Source organism: Pteropus alecto, unplaced genomic scaffold (assembly GCF_000325575.1).
Source record: "Pteropus alecto unplaced genomic scaffold, ASM32557v1 scaffold105, whole genome shotgun sequence".
NCBI classification, from domain to species: Eukaryota; Metazoa; Chordata; class Mammalia; order Chiroptera; family Pteropodidae; genus Pteropus; species Pteropus alecto.
The window spans coordinates 2218520-2228348 of NW_006436294.1; the positions used below are offsets into that span (position 1 = coordinate 2218520).

Sequence of the window (9829 nt, forward strand, 5' to 3'; positions counted from 1 at the left end):
TCTATTTGTGAGCTCAGTGTGTGTCCCTGGGTGTGCCATGTACTCTGCAGGATCCGTGGGAGAGTAATAAACCTAGTTATTATTGTTTTTTCAAAGTTTCCTGATAGCTATAACTACAATAAGTAATACAAGGGCTGGTCCAGCCAGAACACTGGCTCTGGCCAGGAGAATGTCTGTGAGGGTGGCCGCAAGCAGTCCAGACCCCGGTGAGTGCCCCAGGCCTTGCGAGCAGAGACGGACCGAAACAGTAGGTGTGAGCACTGGCTGTCAGGGCTTGCCGTGTGTCTATCAGCGTTCTAAGCATTTTATCGACAGACTTCATTCCCACAGCCATCCTATGTGCTTGGTGGCATCGCCATCTCTGGTGCCCGTTTTGCAGATAAGACAGGTTATGGGGCTTGCCCAGGGTAAAACTGTCCATAGCAGCAGTGTGACGTGGACTCGGCCATCTGTCTTCAGAGTCCTCACTCTTAACATTACTCTTAAAATCACACTGTGACACGCAGAAAGGGCGGCGGGGCTGGCCAGGGATGTCGGTGGGGCCCAGGGCATGGCGAGCCTTGTCCGTCCTGCTGTGGCACCTGGACCATAAGGGATACACAATGAAAGGAAGACAGGTACAGCTGGACGCCCCTCAGGAACGAAGGTTGCTGGGAAAAGCCCAGACGCTTATTGGCTGGCCGAGCATGACCAGAAGGAAAACTCATGTTTTGAGGATGACTCGGTCTGTAAGTCTGGCTTCTACCAGCACATGGGAGGTTCCCACGCTTCCGGTGGTCCCTCTCTCTGCGGCCCTAGCATCGTCAAGGCCAGGAAAGTCCATCTCAGAGCCGGCAGGGAGGAGGCCCTGCCCCCATCCTCACAGGCCGTGTCCCACCACAGCGTGGCTCTTCAGAAAATACTCATATTGATATCACGTCTGTGACTGAGTCAGCATTTACTATGGGCCAGGCACTGTGCCCAGCTTTTCGAGTCATCATCTCATTTAATCCTGAAAGACCCTCCTCACAGGTAGGTGGGTACCATGATTGCCTCTTTTCTTACAGATGGGGAACCGATTCCCAGAGACGCAAAACACCTGCCAAGCTCCCGGAGCTGGAGAGAGGCAGACGGAGGCTCCGGCTGGCTGATCTCATTCACTCCAGGGACCGTTCTCTCGAACGTTCTAGAACTTGCCCATCTCTGTGGGGCAGGTGGGACAGGCCCCATTTTCTCCAGAGAACAAATCTCAGCAGGCAAGGGCACACAGCCGACAAGTGGAGAACCATCTAGAAGCTTGTTCTGAGAAAGTCAGGGCCTTTGCCTCCTCCCCTGCAGCCCAGCTGTCGACCGGGGCTGGGTCTTCCGGCTTCCAGAGGGGGCACTGGCAGCTGCTGGCTGCCGTGGCTTCAGCTGCCGGATCCCTGACCTCCTAGAAGATGGTAATTATGAGAGGGGGCCCGCCTGCAAAGCCGCCTGCTGACAACTGAGAGGAGCCGACACTCTTACGTCCGGAAGGTCTGTGGGTCGCTGGGCTGTTTTACAAATGAGGCAACAGGTACAGGGAGCCAGTGAATCTAGGGCACCGGGGACCGACGAGCTCTCCTGCGAGTGACACGCGGAGGGAGAAAGGACAGGCAGAGTGAGCAGGGCGAAGGCCGGACGTAGCTGTGCGAGAGCAGAGACCACGTGCTCTTCACCCTCAGTAACCAGCACTCGGTGAAACCATGTGGCTCGGACACGCGAACCGATGAGCCTGCGTAAGTGTCCGTGAGAGGGAGGAGGGCTGAGAGGGAGCTCAAGCGCTGTCAGCGTGGTTACAGGTGACACTCGGTCTAATCGTCGATGTATTCCGCCTCCGACCCAATAATCAAAGCTGTTCGGCTAGTGAGAGCTCTTGGGATGACTCGAATGCATACACCTCCGACCCAATAATCAAAGCTGTTCGGCACGCTAGTGAGAGCTCTTGGGATGACTCGAATGCATACTATTCCATTCTATAGATGAACGTTAGACATTTTCCAGTCTGCGCCACTCAGGATGGTGCCGTTGTCGGCATGAAAGGACCAGGCCGCAAGGGTCACGCGAGGCCGCACGGCGAGGGGGCTGGGCCCTGGAGGCAGACGCCGTGCCTCGAAAGCCCAGCTTCTCCGCTTTCTACGGGGCTGTGCATCCGTGGGGAAATTACCTAACCACTCTGTGCCTGGGGTCCATCATCACCAGTGACACGGGGAGAATGACAGCAGCTCCCTCCCAGGGTGGCTGTGGGGGTTAAATCCGTCAACGTGTGGAACACGTAAGAGAGTCTATGACCCACAGTCAGCCTTTTATAAGTCCTGGCAAACTTCACTCCACCGGCCTTTACACTCCCGACATTCGGGCGATTTCCTAGAACGCAGCCCCACAAGTGGATCAGAAGGTCAGCCTGTAGAATCGTAAGGACTGCGCCCTCGAAAACCACAGCAGCACTAACAAGATAAAGGCCTTTGGTCCTAATACGTTAGCCCAAGAACAAGGGCTCGGAGGACCCAAAAGGTTAAGTCCACCCACTGTGGACGCCAGGATTCCCACTGCCAGGCTTTCTGCCAAGGGTCTGTCCAGCTCCCTACAGTACACAGCCCGTTGCGCAGCCGACTCCTGCAGCTCCGGGTACCCCGAGAGAGAAGGCACCCTCGCCTCCTTCACAGCAAACCGAGGGCAGCCAGGCCCGCGGCAAGGACGCGTAAGCGCCGGGCCCCTCAGCAGCACCCCACCTTCCTAGGCCTTGTATTTTATTTTACATCCACAACTTCGATTATTTTTTCTTAAAGAGAACTCCCAAATTGAATGAGCTGCAGGCCGCAGCAAACCCGGAACCGCATCTGTGCATAACACCGATTTGTTAATCTGTCTGTTTCTCTCATTACATTATTAATGCCTTGAAGACACAGCTTTTGTCTCATCCTGTTTAATCTCCAGTGATGGGCCCGGGGCCAGGGACCCAGTGTTTGCTGAATAAATGGATGGATGGATGGATGGACGGACGGACGGACAGATGGATGGATGGATGAATAAGAAGGAAGGAAAGAAGGAAACACAGCCTAAACGGGAATCTCTCTCCGTTAATTTCACTCATTCTGCTTGGATTCCCTCCGAAAGTCGCCCATACAAGTTGATTCTTTCCCCCTCCAAAGCCTTGCAGACATTCGCAGACGGCTCTCCCAAGTCTCCTCCTCTTTTAGAAAAAAAGAAAAAAAAAAAAAAAACCCGTTGCAGCAACTGCCGCTCTTTGCTTAAAGGTTATCAGCAGCGGAAATTCCACCAGCTTCGACCAGAGCCATTTTCATATCTAATGCCTGCCAGGATGTCTTCTTATCCTGTCGAATGTCTTGGCCTCCGGTATGCCTCTGGGCTAGCCGGTAACATTTATTTTGCGGGGAGGAAATGCCTGAGTTTTAAGGGAGAGTGTTCGAGCCCCTGACTCCCCAAGCCTGAAAGGATGCAAGGGGAAAAATACAGGCCTGGCTTTCCAGGGAGAGGCCACTGTCCCCTGGGGGAGAGTAAATAAAACCCCTGCCCATCCTTTGATCAGCAAACCCTGCTCTCCTTCACCCTTCACTGTTTGTCATCTCTCATCAGCACCGCGGCTGGGTTCCAAAAATATCTCCTGATCCCCACACCCACCCCCTGCCTGCTCCAGACCCTACCACTCAGATATATATATATTTTTCCTGCTTACCCTCAACCTCTTCCCCTTCCCCACTCTGTGCTAAGATATGAACTCCCGGGGTCCTTGTCTGCCCAGAACCATGCCTGGCACATGGGAAGAGCTCAGAAATACTTGTCGATGCGTGAAAGAAACTAGCATTCATCAGGCACGTATTCTGCATATCTCCTGCTGGGAGCTGGAGTTCAAAGGCCATCAGTCAAGTCAAGGTCTCCGCTGTCCAGCCCAGTTCTGAGATGTGCTCTCGAAGCCGAGGGTCCTCAGGACTTTGATTACATTTAGTTTCAAATCCTATAGCTCTAGAAATCATCTCCCCCTCTCTCTGCACCCTCTCAGATGCCTGGCCTTTCTCCCAGATCGTCAACAACTCCCGAGGCAGCTGGCTGATGGTCACTCTGGCTAAAGATAACATCTCAACCTGCCTCATGTCATATTTCGTTCCAGAGCCCTTAGGGGTGAGGACTCCCTGGCTCCTTTTCCATGAGCTATCCTCAAGACCTGAAGAAATTATTCATTACCCTCGCCTCACCTTCGACCAATCAGCTCCCAGCACGGCCCCGAACCCCTAACCCACAGTGCCTTGTGATTCTGCCCTACAGACGCTGTGACCGACATGCCTTTGAGGAGTTCGGGCTTTTGAGCACCAGCCTCCCGTTCTCCTGGGCGGCGCCATTCGTGATAAAACAGCCACTCTTTGCCCACCGCCGTCTCGGCGTTTAGTGTTTGCCTCTGCTAGAGCCAGGTGGATAAACTCTTTCTTCTCTACACCGGTAAGGTCCCCAACCAGCATCCCTTTGTTCAACAGGTTCTTGGAAAGTAAACCCACAATCCCTTCCCCCAGATGATTCCACATCCTTCCAAGACTCACAGGTGCCATATCTTTAGCTCTTTTTCTTCCCCTCCATTGCCACTGTCCTCAGCCCATGGGAATACCGAGGACACTGTGTCTGCCTGTGGAAGGGCCGAAGCTCACATCTTATCTACCTCACTATATACATAAAGCCAATAAATCCCAAGGCCCAAGTGGCTTAGTTTCCACATCGACTCACATACAGAGACCACAGGTCGGTGGCTCAAAGAAATTTTAAAAGTAATTCCATTTTTATAGGCAGGCAGGCAGGCAGATAGATCTTCAGCAATAATCATATAAAACAGCCCTCCCATACACACACACACACGCATACACACACTCACTCCAAACTTCCTTTTTCTGTGATGGTTATAGTCACGCCCAAGCTGACTTAGACATTGGCACCATAAAAGGAGACATTCCAGGGATCACCGTTTTCCCAAGCGACGATGGCAGCGTTCTCGGCTGGCCCTGTCCACCACGGGAGCCACGAGCCACGTGTGGCTATTCGCACTTGAAAAGTGGGGAGTGCGACCGAGGACGGTACTTTTAACTTTATTTCATTTTCTCTACTTAAAATTTAAACAGCCACATAGGAAGTGGCTACCTGTGGACAGCTCAGCACTAGACCAGAGCCTGGCACACGCATCCTGTTAGGAACAGACGAAATATCGTACGCTCTGCAGCCACACGGTCTCTGTCACGACTGCCGTTGTGCGACCGTGCCGTGGAGTTGCCGGAATGAATGGGCGTGGCTGGGTGCCAAAAAGTTTTATTTACCAAAAAAAAAAATGGCCAGGCCACATTTGTCCTGTGGGTCACAGCTGTTTGCTGACACTCACTCCGAGGCACACCAGAGTGTCATTCCAGGCCTCCTTTGGGACGGAAGGCATTTGTCATACAAGGATGTTCCCAGCCCGGCTTTTTACTTACTGGTTTTCACGAAAGCTCAGAAGGCTTTCCTTTTAAGAAAAAGAGGTTCCTTGATACACCGAGGCCTGCATTTTTCCCTGAGGGAGAAATAATTCTCCTTTATGGACTATCCTGGGAGACTAGGTCAAGTTACACAGAGACCAAGGAGTAGGGAACATGTCCCCACCCCCACCCAAAGTAATCCACGGAAGAACCCAGAAAAGACTCCAGAAAAGACGACAGCTCTTACTCCTGGAGGGAAGATTAGTCAGTCGTTTACCTCAGGAGGCTGAGGGGCTGTCCATCTCTGGTCCTCAAATGGAAATGTCCTGGCCACAAAGCTCAGAGTGTTAGCTCCTTGCAGCCTCTGGCGATGCTAATGACTTCTATTGGCAGGTCCAGATCAGAAAGGCTGAGTCTGAAAACGGTGCCAGCTGGAAGGAAAGAGGAGAAAGTTTAAGTTAGTTTTGACATTTAGTTCATCCATGGTCTTTTGAAGATGACGCAAGATAACTTAAAAAGAAACAAAAAACATTCACTCATTTCTCCACTTACTCATCCAATGATTTGTACAGCAAATATTTTTTTTTAAATAAATACCTATTCTTTTCCACGCACACAGCCAAGTGCCAGAGACAGAAAGGTGAGTAAATCACAATTCACGCCCTCGAGGAACTCCACTGGGGTGAAGAAAACAGACACATGGAGAAATCCTTCAGGACAAACATGACACGAGGGTGTGAGTGATATTTGGGAGAACCGAGGAGAAAATGACCAACTCGGTCTGAAAGAAGAATGTGAAGAGGAGATGATCATTTTAGCTACTTCTTGATCAAGGTACCAGTGAGATGCTATTTGGCAAAAAGAAAAGGCTGGGGAGAGTGTCTCTGAGGACGAGGACAAAGAGAAAGCGAGATCAGGCGAGGCCAGACAGGAAATGACTTTGGAAGACCTTATCTGGGAATAACAACAGACTCCTGGCTCAGCTCTTCCTGTGTCCCAAACACCGAGGGGTGTGTGGACCACGGGTTGTCTCATCTGACCCTCTCACAAAATCCCCAAGGGGGGCCACACTGATTATTTGCAATTACAGATGAGCAGCTGCAGGCTGGGGAGAGCTTACTGACAAAGGCAGTAAGTGGTGGAGACCAGCCGACGACAGGACACCCCCGTTTTGTTGGGCTCCGTGTCTTCATCTCAGCCACTGAGACAGAAGACTGCAGCAGAACCCCCACTGCGCTCATGCCACCTGCCACGTGCACCCCTTTGCGGTGGAGCTGATTTCTTCACCCCTTGAATCATAACTCGGCCAATGGGCCGGTAACAAATGTGACGTAAGTAAAGGCTAAGAAGGGCTTATATACAGGACTTCCTCTCTCTTGCTTCTGGGAATGAATCATTCTGCTACCATTATCGACAGGTCTGAGCCAGCCCCGTGGAGAATGAGAAATGACACGGAGAGAGGACCAGGCATTCCAGCCAATCTACCTGAGCCCCCACGCTTGTCCGTGAAGCCCCAGCCAAGCTCCCCAGACCGAAAGAAATGCCCAGTCAACCCACAGAAAGAGAAGACATAACAAATGTGTGTTGTTTAAGGCACTAAGGTTTGGGGCTGTTTGTTATGCAGAGAAAGCTAACGAAAAACAATCATTGTAATCCTTGCACCGCTGGCGACGATAAAACACCTTGAACTCGCATGTTACGAGGAAAGGCCAACCCATGTCGGTGACGGTCACGAGACGGTGAGGACCAGAACTAAGGCAGGGAGGGCTATGGGCACATGGAGGAGTGACAGAGTCAAGAGCTATTTCAGGTGGAAAATTAACAGGAATCAGTGACAGACTGACCCCAGATTTATCCGAAGCCGGCTGGCGTTGACTATAAACACATGCTGTTTGGAGCTCGCTGACGATGGCGGGGTGTGTGCAAGGTGCAAAGTGGCCAGAGGCAGAGAAAGAAGCTGTGGGAATGAAACTTCCTTTTCAGAAGAAGTAGGGGTCGGGGTGGGGGGGGTGCTCCCTGTCCCAGGCTCCTAGCCTGGCTCGCCATGGCCACCTCCTCCAATTACAAGGGGATCCTTGTAAACTATCACCCAGACCTCCCCGCCGGTCCCATCACCGGCTCACACCACCCCCTTCTACTCATTCTTTGGATTTCAGTGTCCATGGCACTTCCCAGGGACATCTTTGCTGACCGCCCAGACGAGGCTAGGCATGGCCACTAGACGTCCCCAGAATCCCCTGCGCTCATCCGCCTGATGACTCCAGTGTGAGGCGAGAGCCTGTCCTCCTCACTCTGCCGACCCCGCCAGCACGCCGCTTGGCACGGGGGAGAAAGTCAGTCACTATTTCCCAGATGAGAGGATGAACGGCACAATTCACGGTTTCCTCTGACACGCCACCTCCCGCACTCCAAGCTGGGTTAGGGACCTAGAGTTTTCTGTACTCATTTGCTTATCTCCATTCGTTTATTCTTCTCTTATTCTTTCATTTAGCAAGAAGTTACGAGGCGATTTGCTGGTCCCTTTGCTCTGTAACAGGCACCCTCTCGATCCTACTATCTGTTGCTTTTACTAAACTGAGCCCCTGAGGGGTGTGGGAAGGGGCGAGTATTTTTCTTACCACTGGATTTCCCCACCCCAACCCCCACTGGACAGCGTATGACTGTTGAATGAATGAATGAGTGAATGGATAAAGAAGCAGATGCATCTCTGAGTATCACTGGGATGTGGCTGATTTAGCAGGAGCCTGTAGCTGAGTGTTATGTATGTTACATCTTACTAAATAAATGACCGATAATCATGATAACATGAAAGCCTACATGCATATATGCATATACAGGGACACGCATTGTAATTGTTCTATACAATGATGTAAGCTGGAAATCTGTGAATTAAATTACACACAGGGCCCTGCTCCCAACTGAACCTCAGGTGTCTGACACCACAGCCTGGCAGCTGTGGTCACCTGTGACCTTTAATTAGAGCCTAAGACTCACCTCCGACCCCAACTGGTGACCTAGCAACCACAGGGCTCTTACAAACGAGACTGTACCCCAGGCGTCACCCACTTTCCACGGCCTTGGGTTCTCCACTCCTCTGACAGGGCGCTAGGGTGCCGAACATGCACAGAAGGTCACATTCCACTGTCTTGCCTGCTGGTCCCTTGGCTTGGAACATGGGCCCCGAAAGCCTTTCCTAAGATGCTCTTCGCTGCCCTCCTCCCCACACCCGGCCCCCCTGTGCCTCCTACGCTCCTCTCACTTCCCCTGACCATCCACAACTGCTCTCAATTCCGAAGAAAAACGAAACTCTGAAAAATGGGTGAAGTGTGTTTATACACACGGGTCACAACAGGAAGGCATGCCAGATTCAGTCTGCATTTCCAGGAAAACCCCGCGATTCCTCAAGATCTTAAAGGAGAAACTGAGGCTCAGAGAGGGGCTCACGGGCCACATGGGCGAAGGGCAGGGCCAGGGGCTCTGACTTGGGGCTCAGTGCCCTTCCCACTGCCCCCAGACTTCCTCTCATCCTGCCCCAGCCCATCCAGCCCCTTCACATCCACCCATCAAACTGGCTACCACCAGCTACCAACCCAGGCCCTCAGCAGAGAGCTGCTGGGATTAAACCAGGAGACTTGGAGGCGGGGAAAGTCAGTGGACACCAACTCTAGCTGGCACCCGGAAGATTAGGACCGCCCCCCCCACCAAAAAAAAAAAAATCATAGCTTTTCCCCTCCAAGTGAAAAATGATCATCTGAATAACTGTTCACACGGGGCCTGGCTGAATAACATGTGCACTTTTAAATTACAGGACTCTTTTCTCAGAGGCCTGTGGTCACGTCATATTTACAGACAGTGTGGCCTGCTGCTAGGTGTGCCTGTCAAGTCCAGCTGTGTGATTTTACAAAAACAGCCTTTCTCCGAGTGTTAGTTTACTCCTTGGTCAAAGAGAAATGGTTGCTGCTTCAATACTTTGCAGGGTTGTACCGAAAAGTAAGTGAATAAAAAAAATGACATGAAATCATTTTACTAACAATAATAAGGTAGGATGAGTAGTAATAGTAGCAGACGCCATTTTTAAGTACTTACAAGCGCTTTGCCACACTGAGCCCTTTGTACTCAAAACCCTCATAAGGATCCTGGGATATGCGTGTTCCCATTCGCACCATTTTGCAGATGCATAAACGGAGGCTCGAAGAGATTAAGAAACTCGCTCAAGGTCACGGCGAAGAGTGGAGCCTGAATGATAAACTAACTCCTAACTAGACTATTGTCAGGGCAGGACTAACACAAGTCACTGCATGTCCTTGCTGCACTGTGCCAGCCCTCTGCTCTGCCCTGGCGGCGACATCAGTGTACTCTTGGGGTCTGTGGGAAGGGGC

At 51.7% G+C, this 9829-nt stretch overlaps 1 protein-coding gene across 3 annotated transcripts in view; it reads right to left on the reverse strand.

Annotated features, from left to right (window-relative positions):
* ST3GAL1 (ST3 beta-galactoside alpha-2,3-sialyltransferase 1) overlaps nucleotides 1–9829 on the reverse strand; it is a 62559-nt gene that overhangs the window by 39564 nt on the left and 13166 nt on the right. For all 3 annotated transcript variants that reach the window (XM_006912932.3, XM_025047603.1, XM_025047604.1), the window contains exon 2: nucleotides 5728–5881. The gene's annotated coding sequence lies outside the window, so the exon portion shown is untranslated. The remainder of the gene's footprint in view (nucleotides 1–5727; nucleotides 5882–9829) is intronic.